At 40.5% G+C, this 11,810-nt stretch overlaps 1 pseudogene; it reads right to left on the bottom strand.

The window, feature by feature from the left end:
- Window positions 1–1,285: 1,285 nt before the first annotated feature.
- LOC114613415 lies at window positions 1,286–2,314 on the bottom strand (annotated as a pseudogene).
- Between the last annotated feature and the right edge of the window lie 9,496 nt (window positions 2,315–11,810).

Raw genomic sequence — 11,810 nt, 5'->3', positions numbered from 1 at the left:
TATATATATATATATATATATATATATATATATATATATATATATATCTCAAAAAATTTACACATTTTACCCTTTTCTAGCCCTTCTGGATCTTAGAGTCTCCATTGAGAAGTCTGGTGTTTGTTTGTTTGTTTGTTTATCATGAATTAGCACCAGGCCAAAATTAATTTACTTAGGCAAGGAAATAATTGACTTCCAGTCTTTGCCAGGCTGGACACATTTGATCCAGCACTCAGAGGGAGAAGCCAGGCTGATGGACCTTTGAGTTCTAGGCCAGCTAGAACTGCATAGTAAAGCCTGTCTCAAGAAATAAAATTCAGGTTTTTCTTTTTATTTCCTTTTGACACAATGTCTCCTGTAGTTCAGACTGGCCTCAAACTTATATACAGCTGAGTATAACCTTGAACTTCAGATCTTCCTGACTCTACCTCTGGAATGTTGGCATTACTCATATATTCCACAAACACCTTTTCTATTATTTTCTTCCTTCAAAGACATTATACATAGATACTAATCAGTTTGGGGCAGAAAGATGTTACAAGAAAAAACACAAACAAATCAGAAAAAAAAATGGGACCAGGTTGTGAATTGAACTTCTTTAAGTGGAGCCTCTTTTGTCAAAAGGGACAATTTGTGGAGTGTCAACCATGGAAACAACCAAGCTGGTTGGAAGAGTGCCTGTGTATTCATTCTGTTTTCTCAGACTTTGGTACAGGCCTACAGAGACAAAACTGAGGTACTCTTGGCATTATCATTTAGGGAAAAACAGCAGTTTGTTGGTCTTTTTAGCCAGCTATCAAGAGACTTGTCTAAGGAATCCCTGTTTTGAATTGTCATCTATGATCTGGGAATCCTCCAGGTCATATAGTTAGAAAGCAGATAGTTTCTTGGAAGATATGTCTTTTTTTATTGACAGGCCCAGAATATGGGGGGTAGAAGGAAGAGCTGATCACATTTAGTGTCTGACATTTATGACCCATGTTATGTGACTCCTGATACTTTCAATTTTGTTTTTAAAAAATTAAAAAATAAATATCTTATACTTATGAATATTTTCCATGTTTGTATACCTATGTATTACGTGTGTGCCTGGTACCTGAAACGTCCAAAAGATTATCTGGAAATGGAGTTACTGATGTTGGTGAACTTCACTGTGGGCCCTGGAAAATGAACCTGGGTTCTCTGGAAAAGCAGCTTTTTAACCACTGAGCCATCCTCCAGCCCTCAATTTTGTATTTTTATGAAAAAGGATTTTGATAACACAATACTTTTACACACATCACCCTCATTTACTCAATTTTTGGAGACTAATACTTGAAAAGATAAATGGGAAGAAGCCATTTCTCATTTTCAACTGAAAGAAGCTATTGAGTCTAATCAAGAATGGATAACATTCATTTTCTTCTGTGAACATCTTACTTAAATGCTTGACTAAAGCCACTAGTGAAGGGTTCCCACCACAGGCCTCAATCTGTTTATAGGCTTTAGCTTCACGCTCTCGAAGAGTGTATCGAGTATATTCAAAAGAACCTACGGCCTCCAGGTACTGCACACAGTACTTTTTAATATCTATATTTTCTGTTCTCTGGTGCAGGATGTTCTGTACCTGCGTGCTTTCTAGCCTTGACCAAATAGCATGAATAGTGGGGAATGAGAACTTTCCTTCTCTTAAATCTTCACAGAAACTTTTGTTTTCACTGTATTCTTTGGAGTGTAGATTGGTGTAATCATCTCTAATCTGGAAAGAGCCCAAGTGTGTCGAGCAGTGGCTTTAGATCTTCTTTGTAATCAGAGAACAACTGCATGAGACCTACTGCTAATCCAAACAAGTCACCTGTCTTCTGCAATACCATGGCTTTATATTCTTCTTCAGTTGGACAAGTGTAGGTGTCCCTCCAGTAAATATCTAGACCTTGTCCCTGATGAAGTTCTAAAAGCAGGCATGTAAAAAGCTTTACTGCATCTGGGTGATCAAATGTTAAGACTTTTTCCAGGCCAAGGAAGTAGACATAATTTGCAGAATTAATGACAGATGGGATACCATAGATGCTGTGAGCCACTGGAAAACCACCCCGGAGCTTCGAACTGTCTTCAATATCATCAATGAGTAAACTGGCATTATGCAACATTTCAGTCACTTCAATGATAATCTGTAGCTTGTCTTCTGGAACTTTCAGCCAGTGATTAAATGCCTGTGAAAGTTTGGTTCTCACCTGTTTACCTGGTAATTGAGGTAAGTACCTATAAGGCTCTAGAAGAATTCTTTCAGCTTTCTCTTTAGTTTTCTCCATGTTTTATAAATTTCAAAGTTGACGGTTCCACGATGATCTCAGACTTGAAGCCACGGGTACGAGACTAGCAGTACCCACATCAACTTCTCACTTTATTGTTCAGACTGCAGGCTCTTCCTGAAGCTTCCTTGTATCCCTCCCCCTATTTCACACAGAAATCTCCGCCCTCCTCAGCGGCCAGTGATGCCGCAATGAGAAGTCTGGTGTTATTTTAATGTATCTATCTACTTTTATATATTGCTTGGTCTTTTTCACTTGTACCTGTTCATATTCTTTGTTCTGTGTAATGCATAATTTCTTCTATGATTTTGTTAAAAATTGTTAAAAGTATTTTCTGTGTGCATGACCTGAGTTTCTTCTCCTTCCTTATTCCTATTATGCCTAGATTTGGTCTTTTCATTGTGTCTCAGATTTCCTGGATGCTTTGTCACACACACACACACACACACACACATATATATATATATTTGTATATATGCATATATTTGTATATATGCATATATGTGTGTATACAGTCACACACACATATATTTAATATTTTTTGACTAAAGTATCTATTTCTTGTACCTTGTTTTAGATGTGAGACTCTTTCATGTTTGTATTCTGTTGGTGAGGTTTACATCTGAAATTTTTGAGTTCCTAAATTTTTCATTCAAGTTTTATGTCAGTATGGTAGTTTGAATGAAAACATCCCTATAAACTCATAGGGAGTGGGACTTCTAGAAAGGTTTAGGTTGTGTGGCCTTATTGGAATAGATGTGGCCTTATTGGAAGAAGTATGGCACTAGGGGGAGGGCTTTGGGCTTTCAGAAGCCCAAGCCAGGCCCAGTGTCTCCCTTTTTTTCCTGTTTCCTGTGGCTCTAGACATAGAACTCTTGGCTCCTTCTCCAGCACCATGTCTGCCTGAGGCTGCCATGTTCCCTACCGTACTGATAGTGGACTAAGCCTTGGAAACTATAAGCAAGGCCCAGTTAAATGCCTTTCTTCGTAAGAGTGACCATGGCCATGGCATATCTTCACAGCAGTAGAACACTGAATAAGATACTCAATTTTGGTTTTCTTTATGATTCTGCTTCTACTTTTATGATTTGATCATTTCATTCTGTTGACACACAAACTGTTGTGTTTTCATAGACTTCATTATGCAATTTATTCGTATCTTACTTTCTTTGAACATATTTATAATGCTATTTTGAAGAATTTTTCTTGTGCTTCACCTGTATTGTATTTCTTATGGCCTTCAGTAGTAGGATTACTGGCTTCAGGTAGAAACATATTGTCTCAGTTGTATTTGTATTTTAGGGCTAGTGTCTAGGCATTTGGCTGTGTGATGATTCAGGTGATTCTAGGTGCTGCCATATGGTCGTGTCTTTGTTGGGTGGGTTTCTATAATAGAGGTCTTGGTGGGCATGAGGCAAGCATTTATTTCTTGGGAACAGTCTTTGTCATTCACTTCCCCCACTTCTAGAAAGCATCATATTCTGAAGGGATGACTGTATTTTTATATGGGGGGAGTTTTTCCTGTGAGGAAATAATTCCAGAACTATTTCTTTTTACGAGAGGGTCTTATGTAGCTCAGGGAAGCCTTGAGGTTTTTATGCAGCTAAGGATGACCTTGGTTCCCTAGTCATTCCATTTTCCCCATCTCAAGTGCTAGGATTGCAGTGTGCACCACTACTCCAAGTGTCTGTGGTGCTGTGGATGGACCTAGGACTTCATATGTGCTAGGTAAGCACTCTGCCAACTGAACCAACCCCAGCCCCGGAACTGCTCTTTAAAGACAGACACATCATCATCTGCAGGCAGCCTATTTCATTTCAATTAATCATTTTCTTGATGAATATGAAGTGTTAGTTTTTTTACTCTTATTCTAAGACATATTGAATACTTTTTGATTTTCTGTCTGAGCTTGTGATTTCTCCACTCACTTTGTACCAGGGTTCCCAGAAATGATCAACTGCCCATTCCTCCTTTGGGACCTGACTGACCTTCTATTCCCTTTGAACTCTGGGTCACCCTTCTGGAAATGGCTTCCTTCTGTTTTAACTTGTTTGGTGCACAGTTAAAGCTGCAGTCCTGGTGCTGATTATACACTGTCTTTAGTAGTATGGCTAATTGGCACATCTGCCACTGAGAAAAGCTTCCCGAGGGCAAGAATTCTTCATCTTTGTGTATGCGCCACAGCATCTAGGTTCTGAAAGTCTTTGGTCCTTGCTATCTTTTTATACCTTCCCACTTAACTGTGAACTATTGAGTCATCTCTATTGTCAGTATTCATGATCATTTACCTGTACACATCTGTACATTTGCTGTACATGCTATCAGGTCCCTTTATTCTTTTCCCAGGAGCCCTTGGTGTTTTTGCTGCAAGCAGAAAGGACTTAAAATGCCTAAGTATATCTTATGACTAATTGCATGTTGAAGTGATCATGTCTCAAACATTCTGGGTTGAATAAATCAATTAGAAGAGCTAGGGCTAAGAACACTTGCTTTGAAAGCAAGAAGGCTAATGTTCAACTCTCCAATACCCATATAAAAGCCAGGTATAGCTATGAATGCTCTTCACTGGGAAGCAGTGACAGACAGATCTTAGGAGCTTCCTGGCAGGCAGCCCAGCCAAAACAGCTTCAGGTTCTGTAAAAGACCCTGTCTTAGAAAAGAAGAAAGTTGTCAAGGGAAATACCTCATGCTCTCCTCTAACCTCTGCATCCATATGCACCTGCACACATGTGTACATACCCCAATACTACATAAAGATGCTGTACACAAACCCCACAAACATATATCATGTAATTAAGTGTACCTCTAAAGGAAAACTTTCACTATGGTTAGTAGTATACACGAGGCTCTGTGAGCAACTTGCATTGTACTTATGTGGAGTAGTGCTGTTGGAGAACATTCAAGAGACACTTCACTGTCTGGAGGCCGTTGTATACCTTCTCAAGCTACCTTCTGACATTTCCTCATTCTCAGCATGTGGCTTGGCTTCTGAGCACATAGAGACGAAGAAAGCCACCAAATGAGCACGTGCACTGTAGAATTACTAAGCCTGCCTCTGTAGTCATACACTCTAAGCTCCAGACTGCCTCTAGAAGGACCTGCCTAGATGCCACATGAGGCCCTGGAGTTCCTCAGGCCCTCAATACTGCTCTTAGTATCTGTTCTTGCACACACTCTCAAGGTCTGCAGAGCATTTTCTCAGTGTGTTAGAGCATGCCCAATCTTTTGATATTATGAACAGCAAAAATTACTGCAGTAATTCTGCTTTTATAATTCGAACTCTTTTGTTTTCTTCTGAATTCCCTCAAATGAGTTTTATGGACAGTATCCATCAACATGGCTCTTGTAGAGACCCCTGATGACATCCAAACTGATAACTTCAGTGGTGAGTCTCAGCTTGTTCCTTACTGACACATCAGCAGCTTTGATATACTTGGTGACTCATTTCTTGGGTCATACTCTAGTTTTGGTTCCAGGTCATCAGACTCTGGCAGTTCTACCTCTTTATTGGCTACAGGCCTGATATCCTGGCTCTTCTAAGACTCCTGAGTCCCTGAATTTGACATGGCTCAGGGATCAGTTTGGGTCCTCCTCTCCAGCTACTCCTCGATGCTTTTCCTCTTACTCTCCAGTGACACCTGGGTACTATGTGTCCAGCAGACAGCAGTACATCTCCATTCTGACACAGTAGGATAGACAGAGTCATACTATGCTGGTCATTCTCAATCTAGTTTACAGGTGAGAAAGGTGTTTCAGATATCGAATGGAATTCTTGATCTCCAAACCTGCTTCTCCTGTATCCTCCACGTCTCACTTGACAATGACTCTTCTCATGGTCATATGGGCCTAAAACTGTTCGACTCACCCTTGACCCCCTTGGTTACTCACTTAATCAAATCATCAAATCTCAAAATACATTTGTTGAAGTTAGGTTCTGGTTCTTCCACTCAGCCCCATGCTCCCAGAAATAAGATTCAGACTTAAAATAGTTTTACAAATACCTTGGGCATATAGCTAGGCTCTTCTCTGACTAGAATCATAACTTAAGATGACCTATTTATTTTGAGCTACATTTTGCCATGTGGCTAGTTGCCTGTACATCTGTCTCCTCACGTCTTCTTGGGCAGATCTTACCACACCTGGCTCTAACCCAGAATTCTTTTTTTTTCTTTTGCCTTAGATAACATTATATTTGGAAATTGGCATTGACTACAACTTGCAGAGGATCAAACCAAGAAGCCTCTTCTTTTTATGTCACTGTGTTCAGTCTGTGATCCATTCTTTTCTCCTACAGCTTGATCCACAGGTAAGGAAATCAAAGAGAGGAGAGGCCTGAAGAATCACACCAGAGAAATCAGAAATATAATGAAACATATATATGAATATTATACTTAAACAATAGTGGGGTATTTGAAAACTAATTAGGAATATAATTAAAATTTCAAGGGTTCAAGTATTTAAAAAACATGCAATTATGTCATTTTGTTGTGGCAATTACAATTTTTTTTAAAAAAAGCTTTAATATGAACGCAGTTGCAGAAAAATATATTCTACATAGTCAGGCACTATGACACTGAGCTATACTAAGCCTCATTTGCAGTTTTCTCCTGGAGGGGGGAAATATGTCTTTTGAATATAAAGAGTTTGAGAACATGTACTCTTTTCCCTAATTTACATACCACATCTAATTACTTCTACCTTGTTTATGTTGCAAAGTCCATAACATGTTATGTTGGACTACATAATTTTCCACATCATACAAATGACATCAAACTCTGGAAATTCAAGTTTTCTGTCTGGGCAATTGGTTTTCTTTTTCCCTCTTTTTTCCCACCTTTTTAAAAATTAGATATTTTATTTATTTACATTTCAGATGCCATCCCCTTTCCCCATTTCCCCTCCCTAGAACCCCCCTACCCCATCTCCCCTCCCCCTTTTGCTTTTATACCATTTTAATTACATGCAAGTATTAAGATCAGCTTTAGGGTGAGGAACTAGCAATACAATAGATGCAAATAGTCAAGGAACAAACAAGACAATAAACTCAAATAGTCAAAGAACAAGCAAGGCAATAAACAAAATTCTGTGAACACTCCTGTGATCACTGTTTCTAAGGGCTTATCAAGATGACCAAAATATCTGAGCCAACTTCCCTGTCCTAGCCCAAAGTCATTTTCATGTCTGAAACCTACTTCCTTGTTTTAGGCTAAAATTTAGATTCCTGCCTGAAATTACTTCTTTGTTCTAGCCTGATGTCAGATTCCTGCCAAGTAGCCCATTTCCTTGTCCTTGGCCCATGGCAGATTCTTGGCAAGCAGCCCCAAAAGCTCTTTGCCTCTCCCTCTTTTTTTATTTCATAAACAAGACTGAGCCTGACTTAGGTTATTCTGCCAAGAATGCCTTCCTTACCTGTCATCTAACCTAGAATTCTTTCTCCTCCCGTTATTCCACCTTTTCTTTCCCGCCTTAGCCAGAGACCATAGACTTTTTAATTGATAGATGATGCATTTATACAATACACAAGATATTCTCTCTACAACATCTCAAGTTAGCTACTACCCTAGTCCCAGGCTCTCCTATATCTAGATTGGATGCAGAGCTTTACCCCTACCTGGTCATTCATGTTACCATCTTGCTCTCTCACTATCATGTGTTCTTCACACATCAACTACAGTAAAAGAAGCCAAACCAATTCTTCTTCAATTGAAGCCCACTGGGTGAGTCAGTTTTTTTTTTTTCCTGTGTCAAACAACTGAGAAATAGTTGAAAAGAGTAAAGATTGATTTCAGCTCACAACTTCAGAGGCTTCATGCTGTGACTGGATGACTTTATACTTTTCAGCTTTGTGGTAAAGCAGAGCATCATGGTAGAAGGGTCTAGAGGAGCAGAGCTGAACACCTCCCAGCAGCCAGGGATCAGACAGAGGAGATACCTGTGTGGCTGGAATTAACCTCTTCAGTGATGCAGCCATGAGTGTTCCTTACTAACTTCCTAGGTGGTGATCACTCTAATAAAGTTGACATTCAAGCTTAAGCAGCCAACTACCAACAGCCTCCTTCTCACTGAGGTTAAAGTTCAAATCCTGCCTCTCTGCCCTGTAACCTACAGCTCTTCCAGTTTGGATGCTGACCTCTGTGCTGCCCTCATCTCTCCAGATACAGCAGCTATTTTTAGAACCTTTGTACTTGTTTTCTCTTCAGGTGGCTCTCAGCCAGTGTCATATCATTAAAATGGTGGCTTGCTCCTTTAATAAAAAATAGTATTCTTTGTAAGTTTATATAGCTCAATGGTATTGTGCTTGGCTAGCATGTGTGAGGCCTTAATTTCAGTCCCTAGTGACACACACACACACACACACACACACACACACAAACATCAATCTCTGATTCATTCCTTCTCCTTCCTTCCTTTCTTAATTTTGCCTTGCTCCTGTAATGGTTTGAATTCCTTTTTATATGTATCGATTATGTTGCCATAACTACATGGGGCATGGTGGTCTCCAAAAGAGATGTTTGTATCCTAATCAAGGGAAGCTATGAATAATATCTTAAGGTTGTTGTAATGAGAATGGGATTATCTGAGTGGGAGACTAAATAGCACTGCATGTTTGTATAAGCAAGAAGCAGGAGATGATCTAGGTAAGAAAGGAGACAATGTGCTTATTAAGGTAGAGATTCACGTGGCAGGCAGATTGTAGATTGTGCCTTCCCTGGGCTGGTGGTTCTGGGTGCTAGAAGAAACCAGGCTGAATAAGACCAGTAAGCAAACCAGTAAGCATCACTCCTCCATGGAGTGATGGCCATCAACTCCTGCCTCTAGGTTCCTGCCCTGTTTGAATTCCTTTCCTGGCTTCTTCATGCTATGGGACAGTAAGCTGAAGTCACCTCTTTCTCCCCAAGTTGCTTTTGGTGTTTTATCACAGCAGTAGAAACTCTGAGACACACAGTGGATTGGCTCCCTTGACTTAAATGATGGGCTTTAGTGGATAGGAAACCATTCAGATACTTGTATCAGACAGAATGTTGGACTGCAAGCATCAAATCTTTCCCATTTTAAAATCCCTCTAAACAGTTGGCCCTCTTTCCATTTTTCTTCCCTCTTTAGTGCCAGATTCCCATGCAGTAAATCTATCTGAAATAATGATAAATCCTGAAGATCTATGTGTTTCAAGACACGTGATTCAGCGGAACTCAACCGAGAAGCTGAGTATCACCTGGGGGCTCTTCATTTGAGAGTGCAATGTTCCAGGCTATGACTAAATACTCACCACAGTCCTCGCTTTGCTTAACCCCATGTCACTTCCTATAGAAAAGCTCATGTCTGTTTTGTGCTTACAGTCCTAAGTCAGAAGACTCCTCTAAGGCTAGAAGATACCTCTCTTGGCACTGAAGTGACTCCTCCAAGGCTAGAAGAAACCTCTCTTGGCACTGAAGTGTCACTAATTCCTTTTCCCTGGCCTTGATGAAAAAATTATAATGGTCCTGGTTTCACCTTCACTTTTGTAAAGAGGAATTAGGAAATGTCTGTGGAGCGTAAGGGTATCTGGCAGAAAAACAAATTCCCAGCGAGCCCAGAAAACAAGTTGCAGAGAACAGTTTTGGCTTCGATTGGTACAGAGAAGAGATTCCACAAAGGCCCTTTCCCTCTGCGTTTGTGGATATAGCTCAGAATGTAACTTGAGAGTGTAGAGTACAGGAAAGCTTGGAAAACGTGGAAAGACGGAGTGGGGATGGAGAAGGGGAAGAGCACTAACCAGAGAGAGAAGCTGGGGAGGGGTGGAAGCACACAGAGGAGGCTGGGACTGTAACCTAAATATGAAGAACACAGTAGAGTAATGTGGGAGACATGCGTGTTGTGGTTACCACCATCTCACCTTCTAGGGTCCTTGTATAAGCTTGGTTGGTTTTAGACTTGCTCTAATGAGAAGCGTCAAGCTCTGGCTTTCTAATGGCCTGGAAGCCCCGGTGCCATGAGAGCTCTTGGAAAAGCAATCACAGGCAAGCCTCCAACCTGGTTTCAGTCTTCTCTCATCTCTTAATCCTCAGTCTTCTTCCAGCCCCTCTCCGTCTCTTGGAGCGTCTTGCACAGAACTGTAGCCAAAGGCATTCATGAGACTGAACTGTATTATGATTCCCATCTCTGAATATTCTTTTATGCATAAGTAAAATTAACAGATGTTGGTCTCTGTTTTTTTCCCCACTTTTCACCTATCCTTTTGTCCCCCAGCCCGGTCTCAGGTTTCACAGTGTTTGGTAGATACATGCAGTGACTTTCAGAATTGAACGCTATGTTTCCACACTAGGAATGCTGTTTCTACTTACATTGGGTGAACATCATATCCAGGAGAAATGTGAGTACCTTCTGTCTATTTTCCTGTGTTCCAGCACTTTTGACTGAAGAAAAGGAGGGGTAAGAATGAGATAAACCTTGTTTCTATAAACCACCTCATATTTCTGCTCAATTACATTGAAACCTGCATTACACTATATTTTGAATTTTACATTTTTATAGCATCTTATGAGTGTTATCTGTTTTCAAAACCAATTTAGGGCTTTTCCATAAAAGAGGGGAGTGTCTCCATTTAGCGGTATCAAGCATTCTTAAGGAGCTAGGACTATAATTTCTGCTGATTGCTCTGAACATTGTTTTGTCATTTTCCTCTGGGCCTTGCTGTGAAATGCTGTGTTAATCAACCACAAACATTCACAGATTCACATGTACCATGTAGGCTTCTAGTGCACTGGTCATCAGCTCTACCTCACATGATCATGGTGCTATTGCAAGCCACCATGCCACCATGCTACACAGGGTAGCAGGCCTGTCATTTCCTTATGCCTTAGTGACTGAGTTGGCTTAACAGTTGATCTGAGATGGAGTAGCTGAAGGCAAATCAATGGCAAGTGTGTGTGTGTGTGCATGTGTGTGTGCATGTGTGTGTGTGCATGTGTGTGTGTGCATGTGTGTGTGTGTGCATGTGTGTGTGTGTGCATGTGTGTGTGTGCATGTGTGTGTGTGCATGTGTGTGTGTGTGCATGTGTGTGTGCATGTGTGTGTGTGTGTGTGTGCATGTGTGTGTGTGTGTGTGCGTGTGTGTGTGTAACTTCCTATATCAACGAACAAATTATTCCCAGCTGTTCTCTTCTAATTTTCTTCCCCCAATTTAGATGATTGAAGTACAGGTTAGGAAGATCTCTTGAGTGCAGAGGATCTCTGTTAACAGCATGTAGCCATAGAGATGAGAAACTTCAGATTGACATGCAGCTTTAAGTGGTGATTGGATATCTCACATGTCCTCAGATGGACTTAGTAGTAATCGCTACTCTAACACATAACCGATGAGGCATTTGTCTTGGAGTTATAATCTCTGAGCTGCTCATCACAAATTGAAGGTATTTCTGTGGGGCAAGGGGCAATACCTTAGTAAATCAGTATAACAGGCTGTTTTCCAAATAAACTACTCATAGTGGCTTTGCTACTGCACAGAAGAAATGAGAGAGGCATCAAGAGAGGTACAAAAGA

Source organism: Grammomys surdaster, unplaced genomic scaffold (genome assembly GCF_004785775.1).
Source record: "Grammomys surdaster isolate TR1022 unplaced genomic scaffold, NIH_TR_1.0 126219, whole genome shotgun sequence".
NCBI lineage: Eukaryota > Metazoa > Chordata > Mammalia > Rodentia > Muridae > Grammomys > Grammomys surdaster.
This window is presented reverse-complemented; position numbering and strand designations above follow the sequence as displayed.